Below are 10,502 nucleotides of genomic sequence, written 5' to 3' on the forward strand. Positions count from 1 at the left end.
CCCCACCCCCCGCCCGCCGCTCCCCTCCTCGTTCCCCTCCCCCCCGCTTCCCCCTTCCGGGTCCCCTCCGCTCTCCCCTCCTCTCCTCCCCCCGTCCCCCTCCCCCAGCCGCGCCCCCTCCCTCCCGGGCAGCTCTCCGCGGCCGGGGTCTGGCTCTCCGGGACCGCTGCCCACACGCGCCGCAGACGGGACCCTCCGCGTGTCTTCATGGGAGGGGACCGTGGCACAAGCCCCGCGTGGACACCGTGGTCCACGGACGCGACAGAGCCTCGTCCCGAGGCGGTTTGTGGGGGGTCGCAGGTCTGCGTGGCCGGTTCTGGCTGCGCCGGCGGCGGGTAGGGAGGGGGCCAGTCCCTGCAGCTGTCAGGAGAGAGACTTCCACCAGCGGCTGCTTCCAAAACCCTCCTGCCTTCGCCAGAGCCCGGGCGAGGCGACTTTGGGAGCAAGTCCTGGTCCCTGGGGACCCTCGACGGGGGCGGGGAGAGGAAAAGCAGGTGGGGGCTGTGCCGCAGGTCGCAGTTCTGGCTCTCCACACCTCTCAGGGCCCCAGGCCCGCCCTCCACACCCCTAGGATCTGGGAAAGGGAAGGCCTCACGCTCTCCTGCTTTGGATCTTTTGAACATAAAGTTGCGCTGCCGTTTCCTGAAGAGGCTGCTCACAAACTTTAATCATTGTTATGTCAGTTATTCACTTCTGGGCTCGCGATGTCGCTGACAGTACAGTGAAGCCCTCGTGAAAACACTTAAACATGCCAAAGCTGTCCCCGAGGCTGCTTGCTTCTGGATGAAGGGCCTTGGTGGCACAGGGGCAGGCGGGGGAAGTGCCGAGAGGGATTTGCTGCGGAATTTCCAGCCCAATCCCTACTGTGGGAAATGGAAGAATGAGGCTGGTTCCAGCTTGCTTGCTTTATTTTATTTTATTTTTCGAGATGGAGTCTTGCTCTGTTGCCCAGGCTGGAGTGCAATGGCACAGTCTCGGCTCACTGCAACCTCCACCTCCCAGATTCAAGCAAATCTCCTGCCTCAGCCTCCCTAGTAGCTGGGACTACAGGCACCTGCCATCACGCCCGGATATTTTTTGTATTTTTAGTACAGATGGGGTTTCACCATGTTGGCCAGGCTGGTCTCGAACTCCTAACCTCATGATTCACCCGCTTCGGCCCCCCAAAGTGCTGGGATTGCAGGCATGAGCCACCGCACCCAGCCACAGCCTGCTTTCTTAAATCCAGGAACGGGGCTGTAATAAGCCCAACGGTCTCAGCTCCAAGGCCCCCTTCCTGGCTGCTCACTGGTCACTGCCGAGAGGGGCCCTTTGGGTACAGAGGCACTGACCTCCCTGTGTTCCCGGGGTTCCTTTCCGAGCCTGTGCTCTGCACATGGGCAGCCTGGTTCCCACGTGCCCCTTCCCACGTGTTCCTTCCGTGGGTTAATTTAGGAGTTAATCCGTGAAGAAGTGCCCAGAGCTTGGCCCAGCCCCCGGTGAGAGGCATAATTTTTATTCTTTCCCCTCCAGAACAGGGGTCTTGTCGGTCTTCTCCTTGGTGGTGTACTGGATGAAGTCGGTGCTCAGCAAATGGAGGAGGAGGTACGTGCTCCATATTTGCAAAGTCCACACACACGGTGTGGCCAGGGCTCCATCACAGCCTCAGGACAGTGCCCGGCCCTCCCTGGCTTTCATTCCTGAGCTTTGGAACCAAGCAGTGAGAGTGGTTCATGGTCTCAGTCCCTTCAGTATCTGTGAAGGTCTTATCTGAGAATATCTTTTTTTTTTTTTTTTTTGAGATGGAGTCTCGTTCTGTCGCCCAGGCTGGAGCTCAGTGGCACCATCTCAGCTCACTGCAAACTCTGCCTCCCGGGTTCATGCCATTCTCCTGCCTCAGCCTCCTGTGTAGCTGGGACTACGGGCACCCGCCACCGCTCCCGGCTAATTTTTGTATTTTTAGTAGAGACGGGGTTTCACCGTGTTAGCCAGGATGGTCTCGATCTCCTGATCTTGTGATCTGCCCGTCTCGGCCTCCCAAAGTGCTGGGCCACCGCGCCCGGCCTTCTTCTTTTTCTTTTAAGAGACAAGGTCTTGCTCTGTAGCCCAGGCTGGAGTGCAGTGGCACGATCTCAGCTCACTGTAGCCTCCACCTCCTGGGTTCAAGGGATCCTTCCACCTCAGCTTCTGGAGGAACTGGGACCACAGAGGCACGTCACTGTACCCAGATAATTTTCTATTTTTTGTAGAGATGGGATCTCACTATGTTTTCCAGGCTGGTCTCAAACTCCTGGCCTCAAGGGATCCTCCCCCTTGGCCTCCCAAAGTGCTGGGATTGCAGGCGTGAGCCTCCGTGTCCATGATGAACTTTTGCTAGAAAATTGTGCTGTTGTGTGTATGTCAATTGAAGCTGGGCGGGCATCTTAGCCAAATATTTGGTGGTTTGGTGGCATCAAATTTTCTCCTCTTCCTTCAGTCCTAGAGGCAAATGCATGTCCCATTCCATCATTCACAGGTTTCTGCAAGGTTTGAAGTCTGCACACTTCATTTCCATTCTTTATTGTTCCTAACTGGTGTTTGTTTCTTTCTTTCCCTCCCTCCCTCCCTTCCTTCCTTCCTTCCTATCTTTCTTTCTTTCCTCTCTTTTTTTTTTTTTTTTTATGGAGTTTTGCTGTTATTGCCCAGGCTAGAGTACAGTGGCGCGATCTCAGCTCATTGCAACCTCCACCTCCTGGGTTCAAGCAATTTTCCTGCCTCAGCCTCCCAAGTAGCTGCGTTTACAGGTGCCCGCCACCACGCCCAGCTAATTTTTGTATTTTTAGTAGAGACAGGGTTTTCCCGTGTTGGCCAGGCTTGTCTCAAACTCCTAACCTCAAGTGATCAGCCCACCTCAGCCTCCCAAAGTGCTGGGATTACAGGCATGAGCCATAGCACCTGGCCTCCTAACTGATGTTTCAGTTTGGATCTGAAGAACGGGAATTTTCATAATTTCTTATTCCCGGTTTTTGAGAATTTGCTTGTTGCCATTTCTGAACTTCCGTCCCATTGTGATGTATGTAATCAGTCGGCTTCCTTATCCTCATCCTCTACCCAGAGAAGATCCAACCACCCCAGAACCCAGAAAGCCAGCCAAGGAGCAGCCTCGCCCAGGGGTCAGGAGCCAGGGCCTGTGTGGCTGGGCCCTGTGTGGCTGGCACCTGGTGGATGTGAGCCCCAGGGCAGGGAGTTTCCGTGCCCATGATGGAAGCAGCTCACTTCTCAGCCCCTTTCAAGAATCCGGGAAGAATGGCCAGGTGCGGTGGCTCACGCCTGTAATCCCAGCACTTTGGGAGGCTGAGACGGGCGGATCACGAGGTCAGGAGATCGAGACCATCCTGGCTAACACGGTGAAACCCCGTCTCTACTAAAAAAATACAAAAAACTAGCTGGGCGCGGTAGCGGGCGCCTGTGGTCCCAGCTACTTGGGAGGCTGAGGCAGGAGAATGGCGTAAACCCGGGAGGCGGAGCTTGCAGTGAGCTGAGATCCGGCCACTGCACTCCAGCCTGTGGGACAGAGCAAGACTCCTTCTCAAAAAAAAAAAAAAAAAAAATACAAAATATTAGCCGGCATGGTGGTGGCTGCCTGTAGTCCCAGCTACTCAGGAGTCCGAGCCAGGAGAATGGCGTGAACCCGGGAGGCGGAGGTTGCAGTGAGCCGAGGTCTTGCCACTGCACTCTATCCTGGGTGACACAGTAAGACTCTGTCTCGTAAAAAAAGAAAAAGAATTTTAAAAAAAGAAAGTGCATGTTAAACCCAAAATGACATCCCTCTACACGGTCATAAAATGGTTAAACTTAAAGACTTCCAATGTCAAGTGTTGATCAGCATTGGAGCAACTTAAACCCTCACACACTATTGCGGGGAGTACAAAGTACAGCCACTTTGGAAAGCAGATTGAAGGCCAGGCTCAGTGGCTCACGCCTATAATCCCAGCACTTTGGGAGGCCAAGGTGGGCAGATCACCTGAGGTCAGGAGTTCGAGACAAGCCTGGCCAACATGGTGAAACCCATCCCTACTAAAAACACAGAGATTAGCTGGGTGTGGTGGTGTGCGCCTGTAATCCAAGCTACTGGGAGGCAGAGGTTGCAGCGCGCCGAGATCACGCCACTGCACTCCAGCCTGGGTGACACAGTGAGACTCCATCTCAAAAAATAAATACATAAATAAAAAATAAAATAAATTAAAAAAAGAAAAGAAAGGAAAGCAGATTGGCAGCTTCTTACCAACTTAAATATACAGTCCCCTTGAAACCCAGTAATCCCACACATATTTATTCAAAAGAAATGAAAACATGTGTCCATCCACAGACTTGTATTTAAATGTTAAAAGCAGCTTTACTCATAATAGCCCAGAACTGCATACGTTCCAGAGCTCATCAACAGGTAGACAGTTAAACAAACTGAGGTGTGAGCATGCAATGGAATGAAATATTACTCAGCAATAAAAAATCCACCGCTAACATGCACAACAGCGTGGGCGGCTGTTCGGAGCATTGAGCCGAGAGGAGCCAGACACGAACGACGACTCTGCTAGAAATCCACTGCCACACGAGTCACTGCGACACACAGCTCAAAACAGTGTTTATCATCTCAGCTTGTGTAGGTCTGGGTCCCGGCTCAGTCTCCCTTACAAAGCTGCAGTCCAGTGTCAGCCAGGGTCATGGTCACCTCCGGGATCAGCTGTGGCAGCATCCCAGGGTGGCTGTTGGAGTGAGTTTCCTGCTGTCTCGGGAGTGCTGGAGGGGTCTGGCTCTCACGGCTGCCTTCAGTTCCTGGCCCATAAGCCTCCCCACCTCGGCTGGCAACCCAGCACTGGCTTCATCAAAGTGAGTAGGGGCAAGAGTGCCCTGAGACCTGAATCACGGCATTTTATGAATGAATCTCAGGATGTCTCATCACTCTTTTAATTTTATTTTTATTTTATTTTTTTTTGAGATGGCATCTAGCTCTGTCACCCAGGCTGGAGTGCAGTGGCACGATCTCAGCTCACTGCAATCTCTGCCTCCCAGTTCTCCTGCTTCAGCCTCCAGAATAGCTGGGATTATAGGCGTGTGACACCATGCCCAGCTGATTCTTGTACTTTAGTAGAGACAGGGTTTTACCATGTGGGCCAGGCTGGTCTCGAACTCCTGACCTCAAGTGATCCGCCCACCTTGGCCTCCCAACGTGCTGGGATTACAGATATGAGGCACTGCACCCTGCCTTTCTTTCATTTTTTTTAGAAACTGGGTCTCACTTTCTTGCCCAGGTTGGACTGCCATGGTGCCATCACAGCCCACTACAGTCCCTACCTCCTGGGTTCAAGCGATCCTCCCACCTCAGCCTTCTGAATACCTGGGAGCACAGGCGTGTGCCACCACATCTGGCTAACTTACTTTCTGTAGAGACGGGGACTCCCTATGTTACCCAGGCTGGTCTCAAACTCCTGGGCTCAGGAGCTCCTCCTGCCTCAGCTTCCCACAGTGCCAGGATCACAGGTATGGCCATCGTGCCCGGCCCGTCACTGTTGATGGATGAGAACAACGCATTGCTCGATCCAGACCACACGTGAGGAGGAAGGCTACGCCACACCAGGGGAGGGAGCGTGGGGAGCCCTGGGAGAAGGCTGCCAACCCCCCTTCCTGCCGGACGGTCCCATTAATGAGCTGCTGCGAGTTCTGTTCGCGGCCAGATCTTGTCTCCCCAGCAGCTCATTTTAGGCGTTTTCATGTTGTCGCCTCAGTCGTGCTCGTATCTAAAGTAGGACGTGTTTGTTACTTGATCGACAGACCTTTTGTTAGAAACGTTACTTTGTGTTTAAGGTTTTCTATCCCACGAAATAATTCAAATTGCCACTTTAAAAAACATAGAATACGAGAATAGAATAGCGACTTCTCCACATTAAAAATGAGTAATGGTTCTCGGATATCTATTTAACGCAAGTATAGAAAAAATGCTCTAAGCAGCCAAGCCGGATTGTTCGTTGGTTCTCAGGGCCTTGATGGCTGAAGATAGCAACACAGTTAAGCATGGTTTCCCACTGAACTGCTTCCTTTGTTTCAGTAGACGGCCGATCTCAGGCTGCTCCACACATTTTGCATTTGGTCGTTTCTGCCAAGTTTCCTCTGCTTATCCAAATGAACGGAGTCCATCTGAAAATCACAGGATTAATAATTACTATCTAAACTCGATAACATTCTTCTCTGTGTCTCTGCCATTTTCTCTGTTTGGTGCATTTTCCCAGGAAAGTAACAGAACAACCTCACAAATACATCAAGAAAGGGGTTTAAATTTAGTGAGCGCCGTTTCCTCTCCCAGGTCCCGGTGACTCACCTCCACCTCCCAGGGCCATCCTGCTGCTGCGGAGCTGCGGCAATGGACAGGGGCCAGCTCCCCGCCCACGCCTCAGACTCCGGGACGTCCCTTCCCCTACGCTATGGGCATCCAAGCATCCGGCAAGGTGTCAGTCCAAAAGAAACAATGTAAGTGGGCTGCAGGCTGGCGTCTGAATACCCACCTCAACCCGCAGACCACACTTCCGTGGCTTTCTGTGTGCACTGTAGGACATTGCTGTCCAGGGAAGAACCAAGTCAGTGACTCCCAGGGCTAACTAACGGGCAGGATATTCATTCCTTCCAGATCCAAGGGTGCGTGTTCTGCTCCATGCCATATGGGGAGAGTGCAACGCCTCCCAGCGCAGAGCAGAAGGAAGAGGCAGCAGCTATTGCCCTGAGCACCCACCCAAAGGGCTCTGGACGGATCCTCCCTGGTGCAGAAGCAGTTCCACGTGTCCAGGAAGCAGGAAGAGCACTGTGAAGGAATACCCGGTGTGTCGGGATCAAGGGCTCTGGGTGTGACGTCTGAGCTGCTTTCTCATGACTGTTCCCACAATCTGGTGCCGGAGTCCCCTCAGTAGGCACTCTCAGTGGTGCCAAGACAAGGGGGTGGGCTTTGTTCAGGAGCCTGGGTGAGGAGCACGCACCCCATCTCAAGAGGGAGACTTCCGTCGATGGAGATCGTCCTTGTTACGGATTGTGAAAGCCTCGCCAGAGCCTTGCTCGGAGGGTGGGTTCTGCCACGGAACAGGAGATGGGGGCGTAACCTCCAGTGTGCCCCAGAGAGCGGGCAGCCCACGCCTCTGCGAAGTGGGTGGTCGCTGTCAAAGAAAACAACCTGAGCCTCTTTCCAACAGAGTTCAGCGTCCTGCACCTCTGACACCGAGGAAACAAATCACGACTCTTGCCCTGTCATTGTGTAAAAAAAGAAAACAAAGCTGGGAAATACGTTTGGGAAATACACACGGCCAGTTTGGAGCAGAGCTGGGACTGGCACCCAGACCTCTGACTCCTGGAGCTCTTCCCTGATTCTCTTTTTTGTATTTTCAGTAGAGCGCGGTTTCACCATGTTGGACCAAGATGGTCTTGAACTCCTGACCTCAGGTGATCCACCCGCCTCAGCCTCCCAAAGTGCTGGGATTACAGGCGTGAGCCACCGCACCCAGCTCTTTTACAATTTTTATTTTATTTTATTTTGTTAAATAGAGATAGCATCTTACTACATTGCCCAGGCTGGCCTCAAACTCCTGGGTTCAAACAACCCTCCTGCTTCAGCCTCCCAAAGTGCTGGGATTAGCGGAGTGAGCCACCTGTCCAGCCAGCATGCATTTTCTGAATGACTAATAGGCATCTTTTCATGTGCTTATTTATTTGTGTATCTTTTGGTGACGTACGTGTCTATTCAAATCTTTTAAAAGCCTAATGTTTTAAAAAATGAAGTTGTCAATCTTATTTTTAAGAGTTTTTTCGCTGGGTGTGGTGGCTCACACCTGTAATCCCAGCACTTTGGGAGGCCAAGGCAGGCAGATCATGAGGTCAGGAGATGGAGACCATCCTGGCTAACACGGTGAAACCCCGTCTCTACTAAAAATACAAAAAATTAGCCGGGCGAGGTGGCGGGCGCCTGTAGTCCCACCTACTCAGGGGGCTGAGGCAGGAGAATGGCGTGAACCCTGGAGGTGGAGCTTGCAGTGAGCCGAGATCGTGCCACTGCACTCCAGCCTGGGTGACAGAGTGAGACTCTGTCTCAAAAAAAAAAAAGTTTTTTTCTATATTTTAGGTGCATGTCTGTTGTTGGATATATGACAGATACTTTCTCCTAGTCTAGGGCCTGCCAATTCATTTTCACAACAGTATCTTTTGAAGAAACAAAGTTTGCAATCCTGGCGATGTGGCCCTGTTTCTGTATGGGCTGCGCCCCACCCTGGATCCCCTTCCACCCTGACTCCCTTTTCCTGTGTGGAGGCAGGGACGCCTTCCTAGGCAGGTAGCTGGTATCCTCGGAGGGCTCACCTCACCCATTGCCCCGCTCAGGATCTTGCCCGTGGCTCCCTGATGTCCCATCACTTGGGGGTTGTTGTCTCAAATATTTTGCTGAGTCTTTCCGTTGTTTCATGCATGAGGCAAACCTGTCCCTGTTACTCCATCTTGGCCAGAAGTAGAAACTTACCTTCATTTTTAAAACAAAATAAAATTGGCCGGGCGCGGTGGCTCAAGCCTGTAATCCCAGCACTTTGGGAGGCCCAGACGGGTGGATCACGAGGTCAGGAGATTGAGACCATCCTGGCTAACATGGTGAAACCCCGTCTCTACTAAAAAATACAAAAACAAAAAAACAAAAACTTAGCCAGGCGAGGTGGCGGGCACCTATAGTCCCAGCTACTCGGGAGGCTGAGGCAGGAGAATGGTGTGAACCCGGGAGGCGGAGCTTGCAGTGAGCAGAGATCTGGCCACTGCATTCCGGACTGGGTGACAGAGCGAGACTCCGTCTCAAAAAAATAAAACATAAAAAATAAAAAAATTAAATTAAATTAAGCTGGGCGCAGGCGAGGTGGCTCACGCCTGTAATCCTAGCACTTTGGGAGGCCGAGGCAGGTGGATCACTTGAGGCCAGGCGTTCGAGACCAGCCTGGCCAACATGGTGAAACCCCATCTCTACTAAAAATACAAGAAGAAATTAGCTGGGCATGGTGGCACATGCCTGTAACGCCAGCTACTCAGGAGGCTGAGGCAGAAGAATCGCTTGAACCTGGGAGACGGAGGTTGCCATGAGCCGAGATCGCGTCACTGCACTCGACCTGGATGACAGAGCGAGACGTGGTCTAAAAAATAAAAATAAATTTAAAAAATTTAAAAAAAGAAAAAGAAAACTGTACTGAGATAGGATTCACACAGCATAAACTTGCCTTCACTTTGCAAAGTCGTTTTCTCCCTGGGCACAGTCGTTGGGGTCCTGGCGCTGGGGCTCATATGGCCTTCTCTTCTCGCAGCACTTCCAAGTCGCTTCTTGTCTTCTGGCTTCAGGGTTTCTCACAGGAAGTTTGCTGCCGTTTCTTGGCTGCACTTTGTGAAATGTGTGTCTTTATACTCGTGGTTGTAAAGAGTTTTTCTTTTTCGTTTTCATCAGCTTGGTGCTGGGCATCTTGGTGTGATTTTCTTTTTCTTTTTCATATATGTGTGTATGTACATATATATATTATATATGTATTTTTTGTTTGTTTTGTTTTGTTTTTTGAGACGGAGTCTCGCTCTGTCGCCCAGGCCGGAGTGCAGTGGCACGATCTCAGCTCACTGCAAGCTCCGCCTCCCGGGTTCACGCCATTCTCCTGCCTCAGCCTCCCGAGTAGCTGGGACTAGAGGCGCCCACCACCATGCCCGGCTAGTTTTTTGTATTTTTAGTAGAGATGGGGTTTCCCCGTGTTAGCCAGGATGGTCTTGATCTCCCGACCTCGTGATCCGCCCGCCTCGGCCTCTCAAAGTGCTGGGATTACAGGCATGAGCCACTGCACCTGACCCACTGTCCCATTCTTAATATTGGCTGGACCGTCTTACTGTTCTTGTACCCGCCCCCGGCACCCTCCCGAGCACACGTCTTTCTCAAATGCACCAGCCGCCGTCCTCCCAGGGCGCTACAGGGAGAGCTCTACCTCGTGCAGAGCATCTGTGTGCCACCCAGGATGGGATCCTGTTGCCAGCTGGGCAGTAAGTGATCCAGCTCCAGATCCACAGTGCCATCTGCCTTCTCAGACCATTCCTGGCACCACCTGTGCCCCTTTGTGCCCTCCAGTAAGCAGACCATGCAATGAAATCAGGAATGCAAAAGACTCGTTGGAAGCTCACACCTGTGAAAAATCAAGGCAGAGGGGAGCTGGGCTGAGAAAGACTTCAGGCCACAAGACCGGTCCAACGTCTGTGAAAGAAAATCGGGAGGAAACAGAATCAGGCGGGGAGAGCCTGACTGCGATGTGAATCTCTCAACATTTTGGCCACCCCAGCGGAGGGGCACGGCGGGGCTCTGCAGCAGAGAGCGCTCAGTGTCCACCAGAGTCCTGTGTTGGCCAGGGCTGCCCAGTGCCCTGCGTGCTCAGTCATGGGCCAGGGGCCGCCCGGAGAGTGTGCTCTGCTCAAACGCTTTCGTGCGTCCCTGCGGCAGGGCTGAAGGCTGGAGG

This window comes from Piliocolobus tephrosceles, chromosome 1, assembly GCF_002776525.5.
Source record: "Piliocolobus tephrosceles isolate RC106 chromosome 1, ASM277652v3, whole genome shotgun sequence".
NCBI lineage: Eukaryota > Metazoa > Chordata > Mammalia > Primates > Cercopithecidae > Piliocolobus > Piliocolobus tephrosceles.